A 16,220-nucleotide genomic window follows, 5' to 3' on the forward strand; every position below is an offset into this window, starting at 1 on the left:
TGTGCTTCCAACTCCTTCTAAATAGAAGATACTTTCTCTTTTTAACTAGTTATTATATTTATATAAGAAAATAAATATGTGAATACACCCTACTGAGTCCATTTAGCTATGTTTGCATGTTTGTAAATATGGCACTTACCACTTCTGATCAGGTAAACTATCGGAAGTCTCATCCCTGTACAAACTTGATTCTCCCTTTCTCAGAAGCCATGGATTGCCTATAGCTCTTCAAGTAGGACTGAAAACCCATGAACTTCCCCTATCTACAATGAAATATGAGCTGGTAAAATTGTTCAAGTCTTGTTTAGGCAGCCATGCTGTTGAGATTTTATTGGTATAGATTCCCTGTTACATCTAGAAGACACAACTGTGCAACTGAGTTAATGATTCTCTGATTCTCAAAAATCTTTCTGTTCTCTATTCAGTATGTTCACTGCTTCTTAGGTGCAGAAGGTGTGTTTTAGATACATCAACTAGGGCTGGGCATCCAATGGTCAGCTGTTCTCTGCATTTTCCATAGTTGTGGCTTTAGATAAAATAAAAGCACATTCAATGAAGGGTTGAGGGGTCAGATCTACTCTTACTTGTAGGAGTAAGCATTTACTTGTAGGATATGTATTTAGTGTGCAGTTAGGAAATTACACTGGTTGAGTAATGTGAAGATATCAGGTTCTCTTTTCAATTCTATGACTTCTGAAGCTGTGGGTGGATGACTACATTGATTGTGCCACGAAAAATAGCAAAAATAATTTATCTCCATTGAGTTGGACTTAAATACATTTAGATATCTGTTATAAATCCCAAGATAAAAGTGTCACTGTTTTGCCCATATTGGGATGTTGTTAGTCCAAACATTGTTGTGGTTAGCATATATTATTTGGGGGGAGTGTCTCTTGGATTTCTAAAACTAACAACACACTGTGGGGGAGGGGTTCTCAGTTAAGTAGTACATGGCTCTTGAGAGAAGAAACATCTCTAGAAGTGGTATAGTTTCTTTAATACTTATATATATACATTATATATATAATGTATATAGTTTATGTGTTCAGAATTATATGTATTATATGCAATTTTAGGAATTATAAAATAATGATTCTCTGTCTTATACAAGTATACTTAGTGTTAACTATCCTGTTTGGAGCATAGCACACAAAGTCTGCCCACATGTCTCCAGAGAAACCAAGCTCTTTCAACCAAGACTGGAGGTAGTTAGTAATCTAAATGACCCTTATAGCCAGAGGCTCCTCTAAGCTACCACAACCAGGACCAGAGGTGGCTAATAGTTCAAATGACCGCTAAGCTATCTATATGACCAAGACCAGGACAAACCCTTAAGTCATTAAGCTAGTATAAGTAACCTATCTCTATAACCCATCTTCTTGGATGAAATGACACATACCCTGAGATGAGTTTCAATCTAATTATGCTTCCTTGTCTAATGGGGATTGTATTACACCAGGAGACATTTCCAAATTATACTGAGCTTAAATATATTGGGAATAAACTGCCTGTTATTAGACTCCTATATCAGAAGTCTGATATAGGTTTACAAAGTCAGTCTGCACTGGATTTTCATCCCTATCTCTTTGTGAGGTTCCCTGTACAAAATCTGCAGTGACCCTCTCACTACACCTTTTTTTGTTTCTCACGGTCTGCATTTCCCTTTCTTCCCCCTCCATATTTGAAGCCTCACCACCATTTTCCCACTTCTTCTTTCATAGTACATATATTCTTCTAACTCCCACTCTAGAACTTCTTTTAACCTTGGTATTATTTTACTTTCCTGGTTTCTGTATGATTATCTATTCAAGTCCTTATAATTGAATCTAAGAAACATAAAACAAGAAAGACCATGCAAGATTTATCATTATGGGTCTATGTTACCTCACTCATTGCAATATGTTCTAGTTCCATCCATTCATTTGAAAATATCATTTTCCTTTATTGGTAAGTAGTATTCCATTGTGTCGATAAACCACATTTTAATTATCCATTCATAAGTTGAAGAATATTTATGTCATTTCTATTTCTTAGCTATTGTAAATAAAACAGCAATGGACATGACTGAGGAAATCTGTGTAGAATAAGATGTTGAATCCTTTGGGTGTAAACCAAGGGGTGACATATGTAGGGCATATGATAGATGTATTTTTATTATTTTGAGAATTCTACTTTTTGGTATCCAGAGTGGCTACACTAGTTTGCAATCTTACCAACCATTAATGAGGTTTCAATTTTTCCTTTGACTTCACCAACATTTGTTATGATTTTATTAACTTTGACTTTATATATGGAGTGAGATGAATTTTGAAATTTGTTTTAATAAGTATTTCTTGTATTACTAAGGTTGTTGAACATGGTCTTTAAAAATTCATAGCCCTTTTAATTTCTTCTTTTAATAATTATTCTCAAAACCATAACCCATTTTTCACTTTGGTCATTTATTTTCTTGACTATTTTTGAGTTATTTATATTTTCTGGATAATAATTCTCCTTCAGATGTACAACTGACAAATATTCTATCTCAGTCTATGGCCTTCCTTTTTCATTTGGTTGATGGTTTTCTTTGCCAAATATAACCTTTCTAGTTTTATGATGTGCAATTTGTCAATTGTGAGCCTTAATTCCTGAGTAAACAAAATTTCTATTAAGAAGCCTCTCTTATACCTATATCAAGTAAGATACTACTAATATTTCCTTCTATCTGTTTCACTCTAAAGTCTTTGATACATTTGTAGTTGTTTTTCTGTAGGATAAGATATGTTTTCTATGTGAGAATATTCAGTTTTCTCATCATCATTTGTTGAAGATGCTGTCTTTCCTCCAGTGTATATATTTGTCAAATATCAAATTCCTATGCTTATATTTTCTCATGTTATAATTTACTATTTTCTTTCATTGGTCGACATGTATGTTTTGTGCCAGTGTCACAACATTTTTGTCATTATATATCTGTAATATATCTTCAGATCTGGAACAAATACTTCCAACATTGTTTGTTGGCTCAGGATTGCTTTGGCTCCCCAGAATCTTTTTTGGTTCTATAGAAATATTAGGATGTTTTCTCATACTTATGGGAATAATTTTATAGATATGTCATTAAGACTTCATTTAATCAGAAAATTATTTTAAGTATGGTTATAATTTTTCACAGTATAAATTTTACCATCCTGTAATCATGCAAGATCTTTTATTTTCTACTGACTCCTCAATCTTTTTCCTCAGAGTTGTAAAGTTTTCATTGAAAAGGCCTTTTACCTTCTTAGTTAGATTGATTTTAAGATATTCTTGAGACTTGTGAATGGGAGTGTGGGGTATCTCTTTATCAGTACTTCTGTTGTTGCCATATGTTTGAAGTTTAATTTGTATTCTGTTATGCTGCTAAACCCATTGATAATGTCTAGAAATTCTGTGGAGGATTTGTGGAATCTCTCATGAATAATATTCTATCATCTGTAAATAAGGATAATTTGATGTGTTCTTTTTGTATCTGTATCTCTTTCATTTGCTTCTCTTGTATTATTACTACAGCTAGTGCTTCAAATAGTATATTGAAAATAAGTGGAGCTAGAGGAGAGCCTTGTCTCATTTTTTATTTCAACAAGATTGTTTTGAGGTTTTCTCTATTTAAGATGATATTGATTGCAGTATCTCATATGTTTTTATACATTTAGATATGTTCTCCAGACCAACTTTTTTATGACTTTTATAATGGATGTATATTGGATTTTGTCAAACCTTTTATACATCCATTGAGATGGATTTGCCTTTAAGATAACTTACATAATTAATTAAACTTATTGACATATGTATATTGAACCATTTCTCTAGAAGGGTATCTAACTCAAGATTATGATAGATAATCTTTTGATGCATGTATGCATTCCATTTGCAAGTATTTTGTTGGAAATTTATGAATTTATGTTTACCAGAGATTTTGGTCTGTGATTTCTTTCTTATGTTGTTTATGTCTTTACCAATTTGATTATTAGAAATAACACTACCTTCTGAAGAAGTTTGGTTGTGATCCTTCTGTTTCATCTACTTATTCTTTTATTTATTTAGCAAAAAATAAGAAAGACTGACTGTAGACCTTCTTTAAAAGTTTTGTGAATGTCTCTTTTGAAACCGTTTGGGCCAGGACTTTTTTTTTTATTAGAAGGCATTTTATTAGCTGTTTTATCCTCTGTATATGTTATGGATCTATTTAGATTGCTGATCTATCCTTGTCTTAACTTTTGTGGTTTGGATGAATCTAAAATTTAATACCTTTCTTTTAGATTTGTCAACTTAATAGTGTACAGATTTTACAGTATCCTCTTATAATGATCGGAATTTATTTGGTGTCTATAGTAATGTTTTATTGCTCATCTCTGATTTAGTTAATTTAGACAATCTCTTTCTTCCTGTGTTTAATTGAGACAAGGTTGTCTCTTGTTTGTCTTCCTTAAAAAGTAGCTCTTAGATTAATTATTTCTTTGTACATTTTGTTGTTGCTGTTTCTATTTCATTAATCTTTGACCTGCATTTTATGACATTTTGCCACTAGACTTGTATTTGGTTTATTATTTTTTATATTCTAAGCATTAAGTCATTTATTTGTACTTTTCTTATATTTTTAACGAAGGAACTTAGCAATAGATTTCCCTGAGAGGACTGCTTTTAATGTGTCATATAGGTTTTTTTTTCTGTTTTATTTTAATTATTGCTTAATTTCAAGAATTTTTATTTCTTTTTGGATTGCTTTTGTGGCCCATTCATAACTCAGCATTGAGATATTCAGTCTCTATGAGTGTTTGTACTTGCTAGATATTTGTTTGATTTTAATTTTAAGTTTTATTTCATTTTAATAATATAGGATGCATTGGTTATTTCCATTGTTTCTAAATTTGTTAATATAAATTTTGTGTTTTATAGTGTTTTTTTTTTAGTTAAGTTTCCATATGCTGCTGAGTAGAATGCATTTTTGTTGTTAGGGGTGAAATATTCTCTGTTAGGGCCACTTGATGTATGATGTTGGTAAATGCTGCTGTTTTTCTGCAATTAGTGTATAGACAAGCTGTCTTTTGGAGAAAAGTGAGGTATTAAAGTCACTTCTATTGTTAGGTTGGTGTTAATTTGTGTCTTTAATTCTAGTAGTTAAGGTTTTATGGAATTGTGTGCACCAGAGTTTGGTTATCGTTTCTTCATATACGCTCCCTGCCTTCTCGTCTGTTCTTCTAAATTATAATAGTGCTCCACTGGGCCATTTGAATATCATACACATATTTGGGATATGTTCATTTGTCTTCATATCTCATTTTTCTGCTTTCTAGACATATTAACTTCCATTTTTCCTATTCAAATCTCATGATTCTTCTATCTGTTCACATCTAATTTTTGACAACATGTAAATTTAAATTTTCTGTTAGTGAACATTTCATTTGGAGAATTTGTGTTTGGTTCTTTTTTTAATAATTCTGTTTTGTGGTATCCCCATTTTGTTCTGATTTTTAGCTTCTTTTTTTGTTAAAACATATTTAATAGAGGAGTTGTAAATTTTTCACCTAGTTACAATGATATCTCATCTTCATCAATATACATATTATTTATGCACATATTAAAGTAAATATATATGTGCATGTATTTGTGTGTGAGCTCAAATGAGAACTTTTCATGATTCTTTGCTTTCTTGTCTATTTTTCAGAACATTTGACATTTTGTCTGTATATTTTTATAAGTTATAAAATCCTTTTCTTCACATTTTTCAGAGTGACATGGGGTATTTTTATTTGTATTGAAGATCACAACACTTAATCATGGTTTAGATATTATATGTACATCAGATGATAATGAGCTAAAAAGTTTTAGTGCCAGTTGATGGGCCTTTTGGAAAACAATGTATCATTAGAACACAAATCTTAGCAATGGATTCAGTTACTTATAAGTTTATAGCTTTACGGACTCCTAGGAGGCACAGCCTAGGTGGTGGAGACATCTCACTGGGAGCATAAATCTAAAAGGTCTATCTTGTTTAGAGATCCTTCCTGTTATCCCCCCCCCCCGTGTGTGTATGTGTGTGTATGATATGTGTGTGTCTGTATGTGTGTCTGTATGTGTGTGTGTGTTGGCCACTATGAGTTGAAGTGTACTTCTCATTCATAATTTTAGGAAATTGGCTTCACCTGAGTAAAGGAAGCAAAAGAGTCAAACAATGACAGCATGAGTGGAAATCTCTGAGTCAAGAAGCCCAAATCAATCTTTTCTTCTTTTAAGTTGCTGTCCTCTAGTATTTTGTCACAACAATGCAAAGCTGATTGACCGATGAGCCATGCCCAATATAGTTTTCAGAGAGCAGTGTTTGCTGTGTTTTTTCAGTGAAATTTATCTTCCTTTAATATATATTTAAGTATGCATTGTGAATATGTCTTGAATACTGGATTAAGAAATAAATAATATCAGTTAATGTTCTTTATTTTCAAGCATAGTAATTAGTAATTTGATTGTTATTGTTTTATGATCAAGACTCATACTTACTATGTAGAAAGTAATCAATAGTAGATAACTATAATACAAACTTTTCTTACATTTTGAAAATAGCTTCTATTAGGATGTAGTTAGGGATTATACTTTTAGTAAAGTGGCAGGTGTAGGTTCTTGTCCAAGATCCATGGTTTCACTAGTTCTGAGTAGTTTCCAATAACAGGCATGATTACTTTTATGCTGAGCAAGTCTTAAGTGCAAGTAGAGGTTTTTTCATTACCATCAAGGCATCCATACAAAGTTCACCCATAAAGTCTTACCAACATAGCAGCCTAAACATAAGGCAAACAAGGAAAATGCCCATAAAAATTGTAGCATGGAAGTGGGGAAACTCACAATGCCTCAATTCTACACAAAAAACAGTAGGCTACTAAGGAATGCTGAGAGTTGGGGGAAAAGTCTACTCAGGAAAGAGCACACACATTGTTTATGCAATACAAAATGTTGATCTCTGAAAACATATATATATAAATAAAGATATACAGTCTAAGAAAATTTATACACTTAAATACATATGTTATAATATATATGTACACGTAACAATGAATAAAAAGGGGATATGAAAAAAAATAACCTATCTTAGGTTGGGTATTTTCTTAGTTTTAATAGTCTGGCTTTTGAGCTCTGATAAAATTGTTTACATAATTTCATTTCTTTTATAAAAAAAAGAGTAATCAATTTCTATGTTTCAATTTTACTAACATTATGCCCAATGGCAAGATTGTCTAAATTAGGATTTCATGCATCATATGAATTTTCATACAAATGTGTAATTGTATGTATTATCAGTCACTCACCTGGAATAAATTTTAGTTTCACGTAAATGTTTTGAATATTGGAGGTAAAGGGTAAAAGCCAGATGTAGTTCCATGTACAAGTTAGAAAGAACTATAGATAAATTATTTTTAAAAATCAATTTAATTGTATGTATCTGTCAGGGATAAACTGTAATGTATCATGTTTGTTTGATATATTCTATCATTTATGACTTCAGGCTTTATTTAGGTCTAATTTTAGTAAGAAACATTAATAAGAATATCAATTGTCATTTATTGAGCTCTTACTATGTACAAGAAGCTTATCAAATGCTGTTATATGCTTGTTTCATTATTTAATGCTCCTAATCTGAAGAGAGTTATTTCATTTTTACTGTATCTGTTGAGACCTGCTTTGTGTCCAAGTATGTGGTCAATTTTGGAGAATGTTCAGTGAGATGCTGAGAAGAAGGTATTTATTCTTTGTTTAAGTGAAAATTTCTATAATATTTGTTAGGTCTATTGGTTTATAACATCTATTATCTCCAGAATTTCTCTTTTTAGTTTTGTCTAGATAAATTGTACATTGGTGAGAGTGGGGTATTGAATTCTTCCACAATCAGTGTGTGAGGATAGGTATGTGATTTAAGCTGTTTCTTCTACAAAAGTGGGCATCCTTGTGTTTGGGACATAGATGTTAAGAATTGAAATGTCATCCTGGTGGATTTTTCTTTTATTTAATATGTAGTATTCATCCCCATGTCTTTTGATTAATTTTGTTTTAAAGTCTATTTTATTAGAAATTAACATGTCTATACCAACTTGCTTCTTGGGTCCATTTGCTTAGAATATCTCTATACCTTAACCATGAGGTAATGCCTAGTCATGACATTGAGGTGTGTTTCTTTTATGCAGGAGGATGGATCCTATTTTCATACCTATTCTGCTAATTTGTTTCTTTATTTGGGAGTTGGGACAATTGATATTGAGAGATATTAATGACTAATGATAATTAACTCCTGTTAATTTGGTGGCGTTAGTAGTGTGTGGGCAATTGTTTTGGTTTTGCTGGTGTGAAATTATTTATCTCCCAAGGTTTCATGTTTGTAATTAGCCCCCTTGGTTTAAATTTTTTCTTCCAGTACTTTCTGTAGCCTGGATTTATAAACATACACTGTTTAAATTTGACTTTATCATGAATATCTTATTTTCTCTGGGTTTATTAACCTGAATTGGCATCTGTAGTCTCTCAGAGTCTGCAACACATCTGCCAAAACCCTTCAGCCTTTTATTCTCCATTGAGAAGTCAGGTGTAATTTTAGTATGTCTCCTTTTATATGTTACTTGGTCTTTTTCCTTTGTACCTTTAAATAATCTTTCTTTATTCTGTATGATTAGTATTTTTATTATCTGTGGTCTCTCAGTGTCTGCAACACATCTACCAAAGCCCTTCTGCCTTTTGTCTCCACTAAGAAGTCAGGTGTAATTCTAATAGGTCTGTCTTTATACATTACTTGGTCTTTTTCCTTTGCACCTTTTAATATTCTTTCTTTATTCTGTAGGATTAACATTTTTATTATTATGTGGTGATGGGATTTCTTTTCTGCTCCAAACTATTTGAAGTTCTGTATCCTTCTTTTACCTTTATAGGCATCTCTTTTTTTGTATTTGGAAAATTTCCTTCTATGACTTTGTTGAAAATATTCTTTGGGCCTTTAAGCTGGGTTTCTTCTCCTTCCTCTATTCCTATTATTACTAGGCTTGAAGAAGAATGCAAATAGATACAAATTCATCACCCTGCACAAAATTCTTGTCCCAGTGAATCAAAGACCTCAACACAAAGCCATCAACCTTATAGGAGAATATCTTGAATGAATTGGCACAGGTGACAATTCCTGAATTGAAGACAAGTAACAGAGGCACTAAGATCAACAATTAATAATTAGAGTTTGAGACCAGCCTGGTCTACAAGAGCTAGTTCCAGGACAGGCTCCAGAACCACAGAGAAACCCTGTCTCAAAAAACCAAAAAAAAAAATTAATAATTAGGATCTTGTGAAACTGAAAAGCTTCTAAAAAGCAAAAGACACAGTCAGTGGCAACCTATAGAATGGGAAAAGATTTTTAGCAACTTCACATTTCAGGCAATTAGTAGATCTAGAAAAATTCATCCTGAGTGAAGTAACCTAGACTCAGAAAAAGAGATATGGTATATATTCACTTATAAGTAGATATTAGTTTTTAATTAAATGATAATCAAGCTAAACTCCACAGGCCCAGAGAGGTTAGGTAAAGAGGATGGCTCTAGGGAGGATGATATAACTCCTTGGGAAGGGTAAATCAAATCAAGTTTGTTGGTGGATTTGAAGGTGGATAAGTATGGGTGCAGGAAGGAACAGGTTAAAATGGGGTGGAGTAGTTGTGAACACAGTGTGATTATACTGGAGAGAGGATTCATACACTTCTCAGTGAGAATTGAGACTGTGAGGTTGTTGTATTTTTTGTTTTTTTTTTTTTTAGATTTTACCACATTACTCAAAATTATATTCAAATTAGAATTTAGTGTTTATGCATTATTCATGTATTTTCAACTGCACATTTTCAGATCACAGTAAACTCTAGGTCACTGAAAACATGGAAAGCAAGACTCTGAGGAAAGTTCAACTTATTGTACTTTTTACAAAATTATACTCCTAAATTAGAACTTTTTTATTAGTTAATACATTCACTTAGGTTGCATCAAAGTAGACATGGTTGTAATAGGCCAAAGTACCAACTTCATTGAACAAATATGTTAATTGTTGCTTACGGAAGTTAAATAATTTCTAAAAGTCCATCAATTCAGTGATGTGGGATTTCCCTCTGTATGCTGTGATTACAATTGATTAATAAAGAAAACTGCTTTGGACCTATAGCAGGGCAGAGCTTAGGTAGGTGGAGAAGACTGGACTGAATGCTGGGAGAAAGAAGGGCTAAGTTAGAGAGAAGTTACATAGCCGTGCTGGAGCCAGACAGCACTTTACCTGGTAAGCCACAGTCATTACACAGATTAATAGAAATGGGTTAAATTAATATGTAAGAGTTAGCCAATAAGAAGCTAGAGCTAATGGGTCAAGCATTGATTTAATTAATACAGTTTCTGTGTGATTATTTTGGGAGTCTGGACAGCCAGAAAACAAACAAGCATCTTCCTCCGACAATTCTGTGTATTGAATGAGGAATTTTTCCTCAAGTGTTCATATCTTAGAAACTTTGTTCCTGTTATGGTGATGTTTCAAGGTTTTGGACACCTTTAAAAATTGGACCTAAATGGGAAGTGGTGGTGTACTTCTATAATGCCAGCACATGAGAGACAGGGGTAGGTGAATCTCTGTGAGTTCAAGTTCAGCCTGATCTACATTGCAAGATTTAGGACAGTCAGGACTACATATAGAGACCTTGTCGCAAAACAAAACAAAATGAAACAAAGCCAAAAAGAAAAAGAAGTAAAAAGTGGTGCCTGGGTGAGATATCTTGACATCATTGAAGGCATTGTTATTGAAAGATATAAAATAATCCTACAGGATCTATGAGATATTTATCAAAGTAAGGGTGTTATATAATGAACAGCCATGGCCATATCCATTTCTCCAATTTATTTTCTAGTGATATATATGATTACTCACACATACTTCACTATAATGCCATTCATTACTAGGCATTCTCAAAGCACTGACCCAGGAAGGCTCCCTGTAGTATGAATTCTAATTGGTTTTAATAATAATAATAATAATAATAATAATAATAATAATAATAATAAACAGAGTCAGATATTACGGGGTGAAAACTGAAAGGTCAGAGAAACAGAGCAGCCAGCCACGAGTTCTTATCTCTACAAAATCCTCAGACTGACTGGGGTATCCTGTCTCTATAAGTTTCCAGACTGAATGTGCTGAGCTCCTGTCTCCTCTTGTTTTATATTCCTTCCTCTCTCTGCCCAGCCATATTCCTTTCTGTCTCCACCTCCCTAGTGTTGGAATTAAAGGCATGTGACTCCAGTGTACTGGGATTAAAAGTTTGATCCACCACCACCTGACTCTCATTCTCTTTTAGACTGGATAAATCTTGTAGCTCAGGATGGCCTTGAATGTACAGAGATCTGTCTGCCTCTGACTCCCAAGTGTTGGGATTAAGGTGTACACCACCACAGCCTGGCCTCTATGGCTAACTAGTGGCTAGCTCTGTAATCTGATTTTAGGCAAGCTTTATTCATTAGATCACAAACAAAATATCACCACAACTACTCAATCATGGATTTTCGCTTTCAAATCAGTGAAGTAAATAAAATTATTTTCTTTATAAAGTTTACAAACCTTGATTATTTTGATCCCGTAACAAATTTCAGACTAAGAGAGTTAGCAAATATCATAGCAGGTAATGGAATTTGTACTTATTGTATATAAAAGAAAAAATATCAGCCACTCTATTATGACAATATAAACCATCAAACACAATACCAATAAGAAAAATGTATATGAGCCCTCAATTAGTCTGAGCATACTGAGTTTCTATTCATTTTCTTGTTACATTAACAAGGAAACATTTTCCTGTATTAAACTCATGTCTATTCTACTGGAACTTTTGAAACAGGATTTAAATCTACTAATCTTTCTATATAGTGACTCCCTTTGTTTCTCTAATCTTTCTTGAAATAAATCTCAGGACACTATAAAAGTATTCAAAAATGTCTTATTTTTAGGAGGAACTAGGGCTTTGGAAATATGAATAAAGAGTTGTACTCACATGAAATATATATATATATATCTTTATTGTTGTATATAGTAGAAGTACATTAGTTTACTATTGTATATAGTAGAATTACATTGGTATATTTACATTTATCATTACTATACTAGTAGGAAGTACTATCATTACTATACTTAGTACCAAATGCTTTTACAATATAAGTAGAATTACGGCAATTAGTCATTAACGATAAGTGATTTGAGGATTGCCACAATGTTTATACTCACATATCCCATCATATTTTATTTTCCTAGTGCTTGTTGTTCCTCACAATACCAGTAATCTTCTGAGATGAAGCATATTAAAATCTCCTTTGAAAACTATCCTAGACCAGACATGTAGAAATATGAGATCCAAATGCCTATTTTCCATCAATCATTGTTTACACTGGAAACAGTGCTGTAGCTTTGAAACCTCACTTTCTTCTAAATAGATTAGTGATTTAGACTAGATAAAAGTCTAAGAAAAGGTGGCTATAGAGATAAGTTAGTGGCTAATAGTGACTTCCTGGCTTTCCAGAGAAATCAAGTTCAGTTCCATGAACCCACAGTAGACAGCTTATAACTGACTGTAACCCCTATTTTCTTCGGACACTAGTTGGTATTCATGCAACTGTGCACAGACACAAGCTCAAACAGATATATAAAAGGTAACACAAATGCTTTTATAAAACACATATTTTTTTAAAATTATCTAACAAAGAAAATTCAAAAGTTCGATGAATTCACTGGTGAATTTTTTGAAACATTTAAAGGGAAGTTAAATTCAACCCTCTTCTATCTATTTAAGAAATTTGAAGTAGAAGGAAGATATTATTAGGTAAGCCTTACCTTGACAGTAAAGTAAAAACATAAGACAAATAAAAGTCATTGGGTGGTGGTGGTGCACACCTTTAATCCCAGCACTTGGGAGGCAGAGGCAGGTGGATTTCTGTGAGTCTGAGGTCAGAATGATCTACAGATTGAGTTCCAGAACAGACTCAAAAGTTACACAAAGATACTCTGGAGAGAGAGAGAGAGAGAGAGAGAGAGAGAGAGAGAGAGAGAGAGAGAGAGAGAGAGAGAGAGAGAGAAAGAAAGAGAAAGAAAGAAAGAAAGAAAGAAAGAAAGAAAGAAAGAAAGAAAGAAAGAAAGAAAGAAAGAAAGCTTACAACAGGACATCTCCTATCTGTCATGGGTGTGCTAGGTCCTTCCTGACCAGCATCCAACACCTGCATCCATGTAAATTTTTCATGTCCTTCTGCAGAATATATGCCAATGAGTCTTTCTGACCCTCATTGTCTACAAAATCTCTCTAAGCCTCTAGATCTAGTCTAGATAATGCATCCAGTATCTGTTCTTCCCTTGTCACCCTAGCTTCATGATAATAAGTCTCTGACTTCTACCAGGACCCTGTGTACATAATAATATCCTACAAACCCTCCTCTACCCCACATCCCACCTTTCTACTTAGCCATATATACTCTGAAATTCAAGGCTTGAACCAGGAAACACATCCTGTATACCAGTCCAGTATCTTGTGTCCACCTGACTTTATTCCATCTTATCTATTTCTAACTTATAAGCTCAACATGCCCACCCATTCTTTCTTCTGATCCAAATTGCTCTGTGCATATCAGACTTAGAACTAACAAAAGAAGTCCACATTCCCATAACCCATTGAAAATATTACAAACCAAATGAAATATTGATATAGTTTTTCTTTCCAAATCCAACAGTTCTTATAGAAATGTTTGTTAGTGAGAATTACCTAGATGAACCCACACACATAGAGTTTAAGAGAACAGTGAAAACCTTCATCAAAGAATCCAAATAGTCTAAAGAAGACACAAAGAAACAGTGCAGTGAAACTATGGAGAAACATGCCTGAGTGATGCACAAAAAAATACAAACACAGACCAAAGAAAAATAACAAAGACAATTCAGGACTTGAGTATATAATTAAATAAGGAGATAGAAATTTAAGTGGATTCAATCTGAAATGAAGATGTAATTAAAAATACAATAACTCAAATATACAGCTCAAAGGAAAGCCTTACAAGTCAAATGAATGAAACAGAAAATTGACTATTAGAACTTGAAAATAAAGGACCTAGACCAAGTAGGAAAGAAATAGTAAATATTTAAAAAAACATGCAGAACAGAAACTTGCAGAAAATTTGAGACACCAAAACTTTTGAAACAAAACTTTCGGATTATAGTTATAGATGAAGGAGAAGTCAATAGCATAGGCCACATCTTCAGAAAGATTATAGAAAAAAAACTTTCCCAAACATATGTGAGCAAGAAGCACACAGGATACAAAATAGACAGAAAATACACTTATCATATTATAATCAAAACACTAAATATACATGATTAAGAAAGTGTACTTAAAGTTGCAAATAAAAAAATGCAAGTCATATATAAAGGTAATCTCATCAGAATAACAGATGATTTCTCACTGGAAATGTTAAAAACCAGAAAATTCTAGAGCAAAACATTCAAATTCCTAAAAGGCTATGAATGCCAGCCTAAACTAATAAACCCAGAAAAATATCAATTATAACTAAAGGAAAAAAATTTTCCATGATAGAAGCAGTTTCAAAAGCTTTATAACCAACAAAGGAAAGTTAAAGAAAATGCAGGACGGAAGAGAGGAAGGAACTAAAGAGAGACTGTGGAAAGAAACACAAGGCTATAACTATTATAATACACTGAGAACATAAAAACACAACCACAAACCAATAATAATACCAATAATTAAAATTAACCCATGCATTTCAATATTAACTGTCAATACTAATGGGCTTAATTCTCTAGTCAAAAGATACAGATTGACAATGGATTGCTAGATATCTAGAGAACTGTCCAATCAAACCCCAAATAATGCATATTGAAATAACTTCCTGTATCCTATCTGATAACAATTCAATAAAACTTGAAACTGGCAGCAAATACATCACTAGTAAACATAAAACTCATTGAGAGCAAGCACCTTATTACTGATTGATGAATGGATCAAAAAAGTAATTGATTACGAATTTTTATGTTGATCCTCCCTATCCATGATCATGGGAGATGTTTCCATTTTCTGATATCTTCTTCAGTTTCTTTCTTCAAAGACATAATGTTCTTGTCATATAGGTATTTCACTTCTTAGGTCAGTGTTACCCCAAGATAATTTATGTTATTTGTATCTATTGTAGAGGGCAATGTTTCTCTGTTTTCTTTCTCAGGGTTTTATCATTTGTATATAGAAGGGTTACTGATATTTTTAGGTGAGTTTGTATCCTGCTACATTAATGAAGGAGTTTATCAGCTGTAAGAGTTCCCTGGTAAAAATATTTTCTGGGCCTTTGAGCTGTGACTCTTCTCCTTCTTCTATCCCTATTATTCTTAGGTTTGGTCTTTTTATTGTTTCCCATATTTCCTGAATGTTTTGTGATGAGAATTTGTTGGCTTTGCTGTTTCCTTTGATCAGTGCATTTATTTTCTCTATGGTGTCCTCAGAATCTGAGGAACATGGGATGTACTCACTCATAATTGGTTTCTAGCCATAGATAAAGGACATTGAGCCTATAATTCGTGATCCTAGAGAAGCTAAATAAGAAGGTGGACCCAAAGAAAAACATACAGTCATCCTCCTGGATATTAACCTTCATCAGGTGATGAAAGGAGACAGAGACAGTGCCCACATTGGAGCAACGGTCTGAAATCCCAAGGTCCAAATCAGGAGCAGAAGGAGAGAGAGCACGAGCAAGAAACTCAGGACCGCGAGGGGTGCACCCACATACTGAGACAGTGGGGATGATCTATCGGGAACTCACCAAGGCCAGCTGGACTGGGTCTGAAAAAGCATGGGATAAAACCGGACTCGCTGAACATAATGTACAATGAGGACTGCTGAGAGGTCAAGAACAATGACACTGGAGTTTGATCCTACTGCACGTACTGGCTTTGTGGGAACCTAGGTAGTTTGGATGCTCACCTTATTAGACCTGGAAGGAGGTGGGAGGTCCTTGGACTTCCCACAGGGCAGGGAACCCTGACTGCTCTTTGGGTTGATGAGGGAGGGGGACTTGATTGGGGGAGGAGGAGGGAAATGGGAGGCGGTGGAGGGGAGGAGGCAGAAATCTTTAATAATTAAATAAAAAAATGTATCAAATATTTTGTGTACC

This window comes from Chionomys nivalis, chromosome X, assembly GCF_950005125.1.
Source record: "Chionomys nivalis chromosome X, mChiNiv1.1, whole genome shotgun sequence".
In the NCBI taxonomy this organism is placed as follows: Eukaryota; Metazoa; Chordata; class Mammalia; order Rodentia; family Cricetidae; genus Chionomys; species Chionomys nivalis.